Source organism: Coregonus clupeaformis, unplaced genomic scaffold, assembly GCF_020615455.1.
Source record: "Coregonus clupeaformis isolate EN_2021a unplaced genomic scaffold, ASM2061545v1 scaf1734, whole genome shotgun sequence".
Classification (NCBI taxonomy): domain Eukaryota; kingdom Metazoa; phylum Chordata; class Actinopteri; order Salmoniformes; family Salmonidae; genus Coregonus; species Coregonus clupeaformis.
Genome location: NW_025535188.1, coordinates 63,893 through 79,828, shown reverse-complemented (window position 1 = coordinate 79,828; position 15,936 = coordinate 63,893). Strand labels below are relative to the sequence as shown.

Genomic DNA, 15,936 nt, shown 5'->3' with positions numbered 1-15,936 from the left:
GAAGCTATTTTGGCACTCCGCCTAGAACAGTTGGTTTAGACAGAGGATCAACAACAGGATGCTGCGCCTCACCCAGAAGCTGTTTTGGCACTCCTCCTAGAACAGTTGGTTTAGACAGAGGATCAACAACAGGATGCTGCCCCTCACCCAGAAGCTGTTTTGGCACTCCGCCTAGAACAGTTGGTTTAGACAGAGGATCAACAACAGGATGCTGCCCCTCACCCAGAAGCTCTTTTGGCACTCCGCCTAGAACAGTTGGTTTAGACAGAGGACCAGAAAGAGGAACTTGTGCGACACACTGTTCTAATGAAGTTTTACAGGCAGAATGTTTTCTTCATTATATCTTCTTCACACAATAACTTACGTTTAGTACCTTTAAGACTAACTGTATGTCATCTTCCTTAATTACCTTGTACCTAAGTCAATTTCTGTCACCACAAATGTTATCCACAAGTTCCTCTGACTGGGGAAGTAAATATAGGGCTTCATTGACAACATCCTGAAGTATCCCTTTAAGTCAAAACTATAACTGAAATGTCTTTGGCCACCATACCAATCAAAACTACATCAAAAGAGTTCATCAAGAGGTCCATAGTCTTTGAGATAGTGGCTGGGTTGGAGACCCACCAGCCGCATGGTGGCTCACCAAACGGGCATAGAGAGTTGACTGCAGCAAGGTGTACTGCTTAACTAGGATGTGGCCCTAATTGGAGAGTGGCTTTAGGGTGGAGTACGCTTCCAACAGCAGGCATTCCCTTCAACATGTTACAGAAGATAATGTGGAGACAGAGATGGGCAGTATCTCTGTTAATACGTATTTGAAATACATATTTCAATGACTTTTGACTATTTTGTCATTTGTATTGCACTGGCCTGAACTACAATCCTATGTATTTGGAACAAGATACTTTTGAGACCTGTAATTTGTAAAAACATTTTGTTGTTGTAAAATACAACACATTTTTCTATCCCATTCTTTATAGGGGTTGGACATTTTGTGTTCCCCTTTCATCCTGCATTGGTATCAGAAGTCTGATGTCACTATGGTTTGATAAAGTGACTAGTAAATGACAAAAATGTGTACTCTGTATGTAGAGGGGGTGTGGTTTCTTTGATAACGAAGTGTACACAGATTTTTTGGTAGTCGGCAAAGATAGTTTGTATTTATGTTACATGCATTTGAAATACATATATTAATTACTTCTGAGTATTTAGTCATTTGAATTATGCTGGGATGAACTACACTCCAATGTATTTTGAAAATACTAAATACTTTTCTATACCATTTTTTAAATAGCGATTCACATCTTGTGGCCCCACTTTCACCCTGCATTGGTATCAGAAGTCTGATAGCACTAAGGTGTGATAAGAGCGTCTGCTAAATGAACTACATATACATGTAAAAAAGAACACTTGAAAAATATGCTGGGTATTAAAATAATGAGCTCTGCACCCAAAAGAAGGCCAATAATAATACCCAGTGTGCTTTGCAATTGTTCATTTTTACATTGTCATTTTAGTCATTTAGCAGAGACTCATATCCAGAGAGACTTACCATCAGTACATTCAACTAAGGTAGATGAACAATCTCATATCACAGTCATAGAAAGTTAAAAGCTGTTTTCTTCCGTCACTGAGAATGTTGTTGTAGTGAAGGTGTATACTAGCAAATGTATTTACCTGTATGTATTTGTATTTTATCTACATACAACTACAAAAGTATTTTGTATTTTAGTTTGATACATTAGTCTTTACAGTATCTGGTATTTTTAACAAGATCCATTTTTGATGTACAGTATATTTTGCCCATCTCTGTGTTGATATATCGTCTCTCAGTGACTAGCTGATTTGGTTATGGCTACCTAGATTCATGTGGAGATCACAACATCCTTCTCCCCCGACAGAGTCATCAGTAAGCACACACACGGCACACACACACAGACACACACACACACACAGACAGAGACACACACACGCACAGACACACACAGACACATACACGACACACACACACACACACAGACACACACACACACACAGACACAGACACACACAGACACACACACGGGCAGACAGACAGACAAACAGACACACACACACACACACAGACAGAGACACACACACGCACAGACACACACAGACACAGACACATACACGACACACACACACACAGACACACACACACGCACAGACACACACAGACACATACACGACACACACACACACACAGACACACACACACACAGACACAGACACACACACAAATACCATCCACATCAATGAGCCAGTCAATGTTAATGTCTCTCTCTCTCTCCCTCTCTCTCTCTCTCTGTTTCTCTCCCTGTCCCCTCCCTCCTCTCCTCTCTCAGTGCTGGGTCATGCGTGTGCGGCCCAGTCTGTCCTGGTAGCGGGCCTGTCTGAGGTCCACAGGAAGGGCTATCCTCTGACGGAGCAGGCCCTGTCAGGGAAGGTGCTCCAGGTGTCCTTCATGGCCTGCTTCCAGCTGGCTCCCACAGTACATCCTACTGGGGCTGGCTGAGCACGTATTTCTGACACACCTATTGCTGCTACACTGTTCGTACACAGAGACAAACTGGGTTTGCGATTTCGAATGTCAATGGACACCATATGTAGTTAGGATGAAGTTAGAATGTGGAGTGTTGGAACCAACTGCCAACACGGAGGATAGTATTCTGAACTCTGGAAGCTAGGGTTAGGATGCCCCCTACTGGTGTATTAGAGACAGACAAGAGACGTTTGAAACAAATGAATGCTTCTTTCTCTTCCCAGTCTTCCTCTCTTCTCTGTTCCAGGCTCTGTGATCTCCTTCCACCTGACACCCAGTCATATCAGATGCATCTCCCTGCACTTCCTCCCCTGTCCTACAGAGGAGCTGTTTCCTGGGAGCCCTCATCATCCAGCTGGTCTACCTACTCTCTGGAGGTAAAGCTTCACTAACAGATGCATCATCGTAACCATAGAAACTGAAGAGGAACATACATTCATGTTGGAATGGTTGATGGGGTTCTGTCTGCATTATGGTGATTCAGTCCTATGGCCACTGATAGTACTGTTCTCCTGTCCAACTACAGGTACCTTCTACCCAAACACACTGCATGAAGGGAATCTGGAGCATTTCTTCTTCTTCTTAGCCATGTTGATGACCATAAACACTCGGGTGTTCTGGTGGATATCTTCCAGGTCCAGTATGACAACCTCTCATGTATCAATATAGTCACTGTAGATGAGACAGAGGACATGAGGAGGAGAGGAAGCCATTAGAGTTCTTTCAGTCTTGGACTTCAAGATTTTCAGTCAAACAAATTTGAGAATTTCCTTGACCCCTTCAGGTGACCTGAACAAAGTATTAATATAGTCTGTGCAGATGATACAGATGACAATATTGAGACAGGTGACAGTATTGAGACAGGCGACAGTATTGAGACAGCTGACAGTATTGAGACAGCTGACAGTATTGAGACAGCTGACAGTATTGAGACAGGTGACAGTATTGAGACAGGTGACAGTATTGAGACAGGTGACAGTATTGAGACAGGTGACAGTACTGAGACAGGTGACAGTATTGAGACAGGCGACAGTATTGAGACAGGTGACAGTATTGAGACAGGTGACAGTACTGAGACAGGTGACAGTATTGAGACAGGTGACAGTATTGAGACAGGTGACAGTATTGAGACAGGTGACAGTTTTGAGACAGGTGACAGTTTTGAGACAGGTGACAGTATTGAGACAGGTGACAGTATTGAGGCAGGTGACAGTATTGAGACAGGTGACAGTATTGAGACAGGTGACAGTATTGAGACAGGTGACAGTATTGAGACAGGCGACAGTATTGAGACAGGTGACAGTATTGAGACAGGTGACAGTACTGAGACAGGTGACAGTATTGAGACAGGCGACAGTATTGAGACAGGTGACAGTATTGAGACAGGTGACAGTACTGAGACAGGTGACAGTATTGAGACAGGTGACAGTATTGAGACAGGTGACAGTATTGAGGCAGGTGACAGTATTGAGACAGGTGACAGTATTGTGGCAGGTGACAGTATTGAGACAGATCCACCCTAGCAGTCTCTCCTCCCCTGTGTCCCAGGAACCTAGACCTGAGTGTGGTGCAGAGTAGAGGAGTAGGAAGCAGCCTTCTGGCAGAGAAACTCCTGCAGTACAAGACCTGCCTGTGATTCTACGACACCATGGAACGCTCCTCCACAACAGTCTCCATAGAAACAGTGTTGTGACCTCTACACTACCTTAGTCCCCTGTAGCGCTGGACTTCCACTTGGTTGATTTATGTATGGACTGTGTATTCTTTTCATTGACAGTCAGTTTAAACAGTTTAGATGGTCATAGACTTCAACCTTTGTGTTCCTTCCTGCTCCAATATAATGTGTGGGTGTATTATGTGTCGTCTATTTGTCTAAATGGATATACTGCTACATAGATGACTGGAAATAGCTGATTCATTGGGTCAATCAATTCAATAAAAGAGCAATTCCAATGTCATGATGATGAGTTTTATTTTGAAAGATCACATTGATTCAGAAAACGGAATTGTTTGTATTCATACATGTACATGGGTGATTTAAATATTCTCATCTGACCATAAAATGATCAACAATGATCCCAGTTTATGATTTGACTGGTTTGCCAGTACTACAGTTTACATCAAGAGAAAAAGAGACCCATTTCCAGAGGATTGCAACAGCCAAGAGGTGATCAGGTAGACAGTAAAAGTCTGAAGCCTGAGTGTCAGTCTGTATGTGCCATCATTCCATCTCTGTAGCTCAATTGGTAGAGCATGGCGCTTGTAACGCCAAGGTAGTGGGTTCGATCCCCGGGACCCCCCATACGTTAAAAGAAGAAAAAAAATGTATGCACACATGACTCTAAGTTGCTTTGGATAAAAGCGTCTGCTAAATGGCATATTATAAGAGCACTAACAGATCTGGGACCAGGCTAATAAGAATGTGCTATGTTTAAAGAATTCTTTTTTTTACAATAATGTTAAAGAAGGGGAATTGAACCAGGTCGTAGGCCTGATGGAAGACTGTTAATAACCAAGAAGCTCTCCATCTATATATCTGAAATAGTTGAAATCATCTATATCTACTGGTAAATATTTTGATATATGATTTTGTACCAATCCCAAACCCAGGATAGAGGGGCTGAGTGAATGTGGTCTGGACTCTGTGGAGGAGGGTCATTGTGTCAGAGACACCGTAGAAGGACAGAGTACCTGCCTTGTGATCCAGGTCCACTCCTACTCTGGAGGACTGAGGGCCTGATACTTCAGTCTCAACATTATTGTGTCTGAAACAATAACCACCACTAGAGCACACTAAACTCCAGGACTTGTTATTATCTCCAAATCCACCATCTGTCCCTGTTCTGCTGATGTCTTTATATGAGACTGATGTAGCACACCACCCACTCCACTCCACCTCCCAGTAACAGCGTCCAGACAGACCCTCTCTACACAGAACCATACTGTAGTTGGTGAATCTGTCTGGATGAACAGGATATGGTTGGACTTGGTCTGTATAGGTCACCTTTCTGTTCCCTTCAGACAGAGAGAGGCGTGTGTATGCTGTGTTTGGGTCCAGTGTGAGCTGACAGGAATCTGGGAGAAGAGCAGAGCAGAGACCAATGAGGGGAGTTAGAACAATAAGTGAAGTCAGATACTGTATCTACCCTGTCTTTGATTAGAGCACAGCAGAGATCAAATCAGAGAAATATGAGGAGTCAGATAGATACCCAGTCTTTGATTAGATCTACTATTGCTATATATTTCTAGAGGGATTGTTAGGAGTGTCAGTAAAAAGAGACTGTTAGTTACTTCAGAATAAAGAGACTCACATTGTAAGAACTGTTCTCTGGTCTTGGGCTCTGGAGGCAGTACAACCTCCACTATTTTCACTACAGACACACAAACACATTCACAGAGAGAGGGGAATGTTATCATCATACCATATTCCACATGTATATGACTAGTAGGGAACTTTCAATGGTCTAAAGTTGATGTTCATATTATTTTCAACACACCTGTAGTGGAGATCTTGGTCCATTCTCCTTTAAGGACGTCTTCTAGTTTCTCTCTCAGTTCAGACACAGTCTTACCTCACATCTCCAAAGTACTGAAGAGGACGGACAACGATGCTGGGTAAGTCTGAAGATACACTGGTACCGGAGAGAGACTGATAACTCTGGGGAGAGAGAGAGAGAGGGAGAGTGAGAGAGAGTGAGAGGGAGCAGAACCAAATGATTGAGAGTTTTAATTTCATATCACATGTAACAAGGCAGTTGAGTTACCTGGAGGAAATGGATGTGATCCTCTGTGTGTGAGAGCTGCTCCAGCTCAGTGCTTCTCTTCCTCAGCTCAGCTATCTCCTGCTCCAGTTGCTCCAGGAGTCCTTCAGCTTGACTCACTTGAGCCTTCTCTTGGGCTCTGATCAGCTCCTTCACCTCAGAGCGCCTTCTCTCAATGGAGCGGATCAGCTCAGTAAAGATCGTATCACTGTCCACCACTGCTGCCTGTGCAGAGCGCTGTTAAGAGAGAGAGAGAGAGACTGACTTGTCTTACTTTAATGAGCCATCCTCATTACACGAACACCCCCACCCCTAAAAGCACATTGCGTGACACCACAACCTCCACACAATCACATTATCCAGTACCCAACACCACAGTACAATACACCAACCAGCACCACATTCCAACCGTCCATCCAACCCCTCCTCTCCAGCCGTACAGACAGCCCCCCTGAGCCCCCATACCTCCTGAAACATCTCCACACTGTTGATCATTTTGTACAACTCAAACTCAACCCTAAAGGCGTCAACAGTAATGGCATTACCCTGGCAACACAGAAAAACATGATGAACAGTCTGTCATTGCAGAAAACGGACACCCCTCCCCAACTCCCAGGTCAACCCGAGCCAACCAGCTATTGGTGTCCAGGGCTCCATGTAATACCCTCCACTGGACGACCCCTGACCTTTCCAGCACTGGGAGCTTATAGAGCACCCTCCACCTATACCCTGCCATGCTCTCAGCCCCCACAACCCCCTGCCACTGATGCCCCTTCACTCCCACTAAGCTCAGAGTGTTAAAAGTCAGTAAGTCCTCCAGACTCTCCTGCCAGTCCCCAGTCTCTGCTGTCACTTGCAGTGGTGGAAACGGTGGTGGCCCCTCCTCAGGCTGCTCCAGCCCTCAGTACTGCAGCATAGAAATCAGAGACCCCTGCTGTATTGAGTCTCTCCGGCCGCATGGTCTCTCCTATCATTGCTACGCAGACGACACACAATTAATTTTCTCTTTTCCCCCTTCTGATAACCAGGTGGCGAATCGCATCTCTGCATGTCTGGCAGACAAATCAGTGTGGATGTCGGATCCCCACCTCAAGCTGAACCTCGGCAAGACGGAGCTGCTCTTCCTCCCGGGGAAGGACTGCCCGCTCCATGATCTTGCCATCACGGTTGACAACTCCATTGTGTCCTCCTCCCAGAGTGCAAAGAACCTTGGCGTGACCCTGGACAACACCCTGTCATTCTCTGCTAACATCAAAGCGGTGACCCGATCCTGCAGGTTCATGCTTTACAACATTCGCAGAGTACGACCCTACCTTACACAGAAAGCGGCACAGGTCCTAATCCAGGCACTTGTCATCTCCCGTCTGGATTACTGCAACTCGCTGTTGGCTGGGCTCCCTGCCTGTGCCATTAAACCCCTACAACTTATCCAGAACGCTGCAGCCTGTCTGGTGTTCAACCTTCCCAAGTTCTCTCATGTCACCCCCGCTCTCTGCACATTCCACAGGCTTCCAGTTGAAGCTCGCATCTACTTCAAAACCATGGTGCTTGCCTACGGAGCTGTGAGGGGAACGGCACCTCCTTACCTTCAGGCTCTGATCAGACCCTACACCCAAACGAGGGCACTACGTTCATCCACCTCTGGCCTGCTAGCCCCCCTACCTCTACGGAAGCACAGTTCCCACTCAGCCCAGTCAAAGCTATTCGCTGCTCTGGCACCCCAATGGTGGAACAAGCTCCCCCACGACTCCAGGACAGCGGAGTCACTGACCACCTTCCTTCCTTCTGAATGCACCAATTTGTAAGTCGCTCTGGATAAGAGCGTCTCCTAAATGACTTAAATGTTAAATGTTAATGAAGAGCTGCTGATTCAGCCCCAAACCACCAGCCCTCCTCAACAGAGCACATGCTGGTTCCCTCCAGCCCACCTCCGTAGGGTACAGTAGCAACACACGTCCTGTCCAATAATTTCCCAGACCTTTTAAAAAAAATCAGAGGCAGACCGTCTGAGAGACGGCAGCTGAGAGTTTGTGAAAGGCCAGGGAAATGTCTATTTGATTTCTCTGTGACAGAGAGAGTTTGGAAAGGTCTGTGAGCAGAACCTGAGAACACCCAGGATCACAGAGTTATGCCCTCTATAAATCAGAGTACAACTCCACAGCCGCAGCCTCATCTCCCCACAACAGAAGTTACCCACCCATCAGGCTCCCTCATCTCCTCACAACAGAAGTTACCCACCCATCAGGTTCCCTCATCTCCCCACAACAGAAGTTACCCACCCATCAGGCTCCCTCATCTCCCCCCACAACAGAAGTTACCCACCCATCAGGCTCCCTCATCTCCCCCACAACAGAAGTTACCCACCCATCAGGCTCCCTCATCTCCCCACAACAGAAGTTACCCACCCATCAGGCTCCCTCATCTCCCCACAACAGAAGTTACCCACCCATCAGGCTCCCTCATCTCCCCCACAACAGAAGTTACCCACCCATCAGGCTCCCTCATCTCCCCACAACAGAAGTTACCCGCCCATCAGGCTCCCCTCATCTCCCCCCACAACAGAAGTTACCCACCCATCAGGCTCCCTCATCTCCCCCACAACAGAAGTTACCCACCCATCAGGCTCCCTCATCTCCCCACAACAGAAGTTACCCACCCATCAGGCTCCCTCATCTCCCCCACAACAGAAGTTACCCACCCATCAGGCTCCCTCATCTCCCCACAACAGAAGTTACCCACCCATCAGGCTCCCTCATCTCCCCCACAACAGAAGTTACCCACCCATCAGGCTCCCTCATCTCCCCCACAACAGAAGTTACCCGCCCATCAGACCAACGTAAACAATGGATTTTCTTGGTTTCCCCACTCTGTTTCTCCAACCCAAAAGAGCTAGGAGCATCCATCTCCCTCAACATGGAAAATCTAGCTCTTACAAGTGATCCTTTTGCTTTCTCTGAAATGAAAGCCACTAGGTCCCTGCGTAGTTCAGATAGATTATCTTGTAGCCCCACCCTACCTTGCCCCACCAGCTCAGCCTCCACCTCACTTATGAACCGCTCAAGCTCCCCCAGTACTCTCCTGGCCTCTGAAGAGGAAAAATATGTATACTGCTGACTGAAAACCTGAATCTGTGCTTTCCCTACGTCCCACCACTGACTGAGAGACTCAAACTCCCCCTTCTGCTGTCCCCACCTCTCCCAAAAGCCTTGGAAGTTTGAGCAAAAAGTGACATCTTGGAAGAGCTTTACATGGAATTTCCAATAGGACACCTGCCTGGGCCCTGGTGAAACAGAGAACTGAGCCCTGTACTAGGTGCAGACACATTTTGGAAAGCAAAGACAAGGTCATTGATTTTGGCTCTAACCACTAACAACCTACCCTTACACACCTCTTTTGCTACCCCCTGCACTAAGATTTGTGCCATGGCTCAGCACCTGCGCCCCCTTCCACCAGACCCCCAATACACTTCATTAATCACATCACTGTGTGTCTCTTGCTAAAAAAATCACGTTTTTAAATGTTTTTGTTTGACTTATTCCCCAGTCTCTGCTGCCGTTCATGTTAAGGAAGTCTAACCGTGAAATCTCCATAAGAGGTGGGAGGGAAATCACCACAATCAGAAACCAGTAGAGAAGCCCATAAAGCCGCCATGCCAGAAAAAACCATCAATTTAAGCAGATTCTGAAGACATGCCCTTAAGAACCCATGACCCATTTTCTCAGCCTATACCGCTTCCTGGGTGAGAGGACACTAAACCCCTCATTCTTCATCACTTGTTGTACTGACCTTACAAACCTTCCAGGATCAATCAAATAAGACTCCAGCAGAACCTTCTTTTTCCCTTTTAGTCTCCATCAGGAACCTAGAAAGTTCTCTCACCGTATATACTGGGCCCTCAGCCTGACAGCTCTGGATCCAATGAGCCGTCTGAAAACGAGACCGTTGTCCTCCGCTCCCCGCAGACTCTCACCTCCCCCTCTTCCTCTTCCTCCTCCTCCATTGGCACGGTACCGTCCTCCTCCTCCCCAGTCTCTGCCCCTGCACTTCCCCCTGATCAGAGCCTCTTCCCCAATGACAGGCAATATTTCCTGGGATGAGCCCACCAAGCCTTCGCCCACCGGAGTCTCTGTTACTACAGAAACCTGCCTCAGCTCATGTAGCCCAGCTGCAACCCTCCCCACCACCGCTTTCTCCACGGCCTGCGCACCACCACTTGGCCATGCACTACTACCGTGTAGCTCAGTTGGTAGAGCATGGCGGGTTGTGGGTTCGTTTCACAGGAAAACTCCTGCCTGAGCTTTTTACTGTCCCTTTCCACACTGCTAACGCAAGAGGAAGGACTGAAAACACATTACTGTGAAGTAATATAATGATGATTCATGTTTATTATTACCTGTTTTTATGCTCATGTTTTGAAATTATACTTCATTACTATAATGATTATCAATACGCCTGAACATTAATTCAGTCACCTCTGGTCGACAAAACGTATTTTCCTAGTACATTAATTGTCAAATTCATCAACCAGCATCGAGCACTCTGCCTTCTCAGGCAAGCGAGGGGCATGTTGAGGTAAATATGCTAACCGCCAAGGTTGCATTATGTCATTTATTGGTGGGCTGGAAGATGCAGTGTTTTTTCTTTTCTATTCAGAGGCTATTTACTCCCAATATGAGATCATTTTATATAGAAGGTTTTTATAATGCATGTTTACTAGGGTTGAGGTTAGCGCATCTGAGTAGGGATTATTTGGGTTCAATACCTGTCCTACCTATCAATCATATTGCTGCTTGTAGCCTATAACTGATGATCCCAACACTAGAAACACCCAAAACTATCTGTGCTAGCAAACCCTGTGTTCCACCCCTCCCCTGTGTAACCTTGAAGTTTGTTAAGAAACAAACACTTGTCTATGAAAAGAGACATGTTTAACGGATTCCGCTTGGCACCCAGCCGAGAGCACACGGAAACCACTTGCAAATTTACCAAAACTAACCAACTACTTGGGGTCTGTTCGGAAGCAATAAACGGAGGCAGATTAGCCACCACAACTCTTATCGAAAGAGGCGACATCTGCACCAACACACCCCTCACAAAAATCCCACTCGCAACAAGACAAACCTTTTTCATTAACACGACCACCGCCTTGTTCATTCTGGATGCAGAGTGCAGATGTTCAACTCCAACCTGTTCGCCGACCATGAGCAAAACTTCCTCCACACCTTTCTCCGGAACGCATCCGAAGCGACAGCGTTTCTTCTCCACTCGGTTGAGGCCATCACGCCGCCCTAACAAACTACCCCTACTCCCCCCTCAACTCTAAACGATAAACAGTGGAAACTAATAAATAAAAACCCCACCATGAGAAAATAAATTCATTAAATACGCAAGAACCAAAAGAAAAAAGAATAGTAGCCCTCCTCACGAACCACAAATCTCTCACACAACCAACTTCTTCTTCTATGATATAATGGCGGTCCACAAACCAACGTTAAAGGTGCATGCCGCCACCTACTGTGCTGGAGTGTGTGGTCAATCATGGTTTCCAACATTTCTAAATCCTCCTACCTAACTCAGTACTTCTGAGAAAGTAAAGAAGAGCCCTACTAACTTCTAATAGACCCTCCCCCATCCCCAAAATCCCTTCCAACCCCCCCCCCCGCCCCCAACCTCAATGACCCTACACTTCAATCTTTCCCTCTCTTCAACATACTTACAACAATATAACAACACATGCTCCACCGTTTCATCGACGTACCCTCCAGACACAAACCATTCACATGCTTGCCAACCAGATGTAATGACGAGTTCAATGTACAATGTTCTAAGCACAATCGAGAAAACACCACCTCTTCCTTCCTAATCTGACCTTTGAATATTGGTCCACCGACATTTCCCCCAACTGAACTATAATATAAATCCATTATACTTTGTGATACAAAATGGGAAAAGGGGAAATTATAATAATACAAAAAACACCCTTCCAACTAACCCTACACTCATTAAATACCCACTACCCCATTCCACTACTTTAACCCTATCTGCTCCTGCACCATGCCAACGGCCTGGGAGGACGGGACACCACCACTCAACACACCCTGTAACTCTTCTGAAGTCAAATCTTGTATGCCCAAATACTTCTCTGCAGCTGCCACCACAATATCTATTTTCTGTGATTTACGTTCCATTTCTGCGGCACAGTTGATAACCATTGCTATGAACTCTAAGAAGCTAACTTTACTAAAGCATATATCACTCGTTGGCCTATCCCTCTGTGCTGGCACAGATCTACTACTCACAGGGATCCTCTCAGGATCTCTCACCCTTGACCCATCCTCCTCTACTTCCTTCACTGCCTCAGCATACGACCCCTTCTGCACTACTCTGACTCTAGCCACCTCAACCTGCCTCTCTCGCACCGGACACTTCAGATCCCCAGCAACATGGGCATCCCTACAGTTGACACACACAACTTTATCCACCGAAACTACACAATCCTCTATCCCATGCCCTCCTGCACACTTCCCACATCTTGGAATCTCCCTCCTACAAACTGCTGAACCATGACCATAAATATTGCAACTGAAACAGCACCGTGGATTCGGCACAAACTTTATTCACCAGAACAATCCTTTATCCCATTCTCTTCCACACACATAAAACATCTTGGAATTTCTCTCCCACAAACTGCTGCGAAATGACCATAAACGTTGGACCTGAATTTATGGATTTGGCACAAAAGCTCGAATCAAGATAACTGATAAATCATAACATGACTTTCTCTGTTAAAGACTCATAACTCAAAAGGACTGACTCCTCTGTTTCACCACGCTCACCACCGGGTCTGTGTTGCACCAAACGGCGGGCATCACAAACACCAGGAAGCTTAAACTTGAATTGCTCCACCTCCACACTTAACGCTACCCCAGAAATCACTCCTTTCAATGGTGCCCTGTTCCTAAGAGCAAAGCAAGAAACAGATCTTGACCCAAGTTGCGTGACACGGAGCGCCCACTCCCTCTGGTCAGAAGAAACACAAACAAATATCACAAGTCCACTACAGGTTAACTTCACTGATTCAACTGCACCCAACTCCTTTCCCACCCACCCTGAAACTACAAATGGATCTACCAAAAGGTATGGATCCACTTTCTCCAACAATGTAACTCCTACTGCACCAGATTCTTCTTTATCATGTCCATTGATGCCAGGCTCTGGTTCTGAGCTCTTCACCACACCTTCTACCTCACTTAACTCTCCCTCATTCATTTCCATTTCACCTCCAGAACTCAGTCTGGCGAATGGCTCACTCTGTTTGCACTTGAATTATAACATTTGAAATGTCTCTATTACTTTGAAACGTTTGTGAGTGTAATGTTTACTGTTAATTTCTGATAATTGATTTCACTTTCATTTATTATTTATTTAACCTGCTTTGGTAATGTAACATGTTTCCCATGTCAATAAAGCCCATTTAATTGAATTGAGAGAGAGTGAGAGAGAGAGAGCTCTGTTAATGTATAGCGGACATGAGTCACTCATGGTTACTCATGGTTATGTGATGAGGTAGCCCAGTTGTGACTTTAAAATCAGTGTCGGCCCAGTAGGGAATCTCCTCTTGGTGTAACATAATAATATATAATATGCCATTTAGCAGACGCTTTTATCCCAAGCGACTTACAGTCATGTGTGCACACATTTTTACGTATGGGTGGTCCCGGGGATCGAACCCCCAAGATGTTGGTTACTCTCCTCAGTAGACCCGGGTTCATATCCCGCCGGTTACATTAAGCAGTCTATTCTCTGAAAGGGGTCCAGACAGCCTGTTCCCAACAGAGGAGCCAGTGGGATTGGATAGGGGCATCTCTCTCTCTCTGACTGGAGGAGAGAAGTGAAATGGTGTGTCTCCTCTGGTCAACAATACTCACCTTGAGAGACTCCACAGCCTGTTGGAGCTCCTTCAGGTCCTTCTCTCTCTCCTGGAATCTCTGCTGGACCTTCTGCTGACTCATCCCCAGCTGCCTCTGTGGAGAATCACTCTTCAATGAGCTATCAAGCTTTATTTGTCCAGTGGATCAATAGTATAGTAATGTGACATAGGGCCCATAGAAGATAGGGATTAATATGTTGAGGAAGTGTCTGTGTGAAACTATTTTATTATGTTGCTATGTTAATGATTATAGTTTTTATGGTAGGCGTACATGTATCAAGGGGTTGAGGCTGAACTTTGGACTCATAAAAGGGCATTCAGAATGATAATGTTGTTTGACTTTAGAAAATGGTGATACATTTGGAGCAAACTCAATATACTCAAGGTTTGTGTTCATATTTGTTCTGCCGTGGATTGATTTCATTTGATTTCTCTCATATTCAAACATCCTTAGTTCCTACTGTATCTTTAATTCTTTGTTTATCAGACAGTCACCAACAAGTAGTTCTGGTCTTACCTGTTTCTCAGTCCTCTCTGCTGCAGCTGACACTGTTTCATGGCCTTTATGTTCATCCATCACACACAGCAGACAGATACACTGCTGATCGGTACGACAGTAAACCTCCAGCAGTTTGTCATGATGAGAGCAGATCTTCTCCTGTAGTTGTGCGGTGGCTTTGACCAGCTTGTGCTTCTTGAAAGCAGGAGATTCATAGTGAGGTTGGAGGTGTGTCTCACAGTAAGAGGCCAGACACGCCAGACAGGACATGAGGGCTTTCTGCTTTCTGGTCCCAGTGCAGACATCACACGCCACATCTCCAGGTCCAGCATAGCACAGAGCAGGAGGGGGAGTAGCCTGGAGTCCTGTCTTCTTCAGTTTCTCCACCACCTCAGCCAGCACGATGTTTCTCTTCAGAACAGGCCTTGGGGTAAAGGTCTGTCTGCACTGGGGACAGCTGTAGAAACCTTTCAGATCATCCTGATCCCAGCTTTCTTTAATACAGCCCATACAGTAGCTGTGTCCACAGGCAGTAGTCACCGGATCCTTCAGTGGATCCAGACAGATGGAGCAACAGAACAGTTCCTGATTCTCTGCCATTTTGGTGCTCTCTCCCGTACGTTAAGCAATGGCAGTGTCAAAGATTACTTTCTGTTTCATGGAACTCTACACCAGAGGACAGGGAGGGGCTTCCTACTTGACTGTGTACTCTGTATGTAGAGGGGGTGTGGTTTCTTTGATAAGGAAGTGTGACAGAGTGTTGGGTAGTAGGCAGAGATGGTTAGTATTTATGTTACTTGAAATTCTTATTTTAATTACTTCTGAGTATTTTGTCATTTGAATTACACTGGGCTGAACTACACTCCAATGCATTTTTTATTTTCAAAATACTAAATACTTTTCTATACCATTTTTTAAATAGCGATTCACATGTTGTGGCCCACCTTTCACCCTGCATTGGTATCAGAAGTCTGATAGCACTATGGTGTGATAAGAACGTCTGCTAAATGAACTAAATATAAATGTATATGTGAAAATGTTGATAAATACTTTGAGGGAAAATGTACTTGATACGATTGTAATATATTGTTGTCTCACCTAGTTATCTTAAAATGTACTAATTGAAAGTCGCTCTGGATAAGAGCATCTGTTAAATGACAAAAATGTAAATGTAAAAATG

The 15,936-nt window shown here is 45.5% G+C and overlaps 1 pseudogene; it reads right to left on the bottom strand.

Annotated features, from left to right (window-relative positions):
- Positions 1 to 4,521: 4,521 nt before the first annotated feature.
- LOC123481166 lies at positions 4,522 to 15,531 on the bottom strand (annotated as a pseudogene).
- Between the last annotated feature and the right edge of the window lie 405 nt (positions 15,532 to 15,936).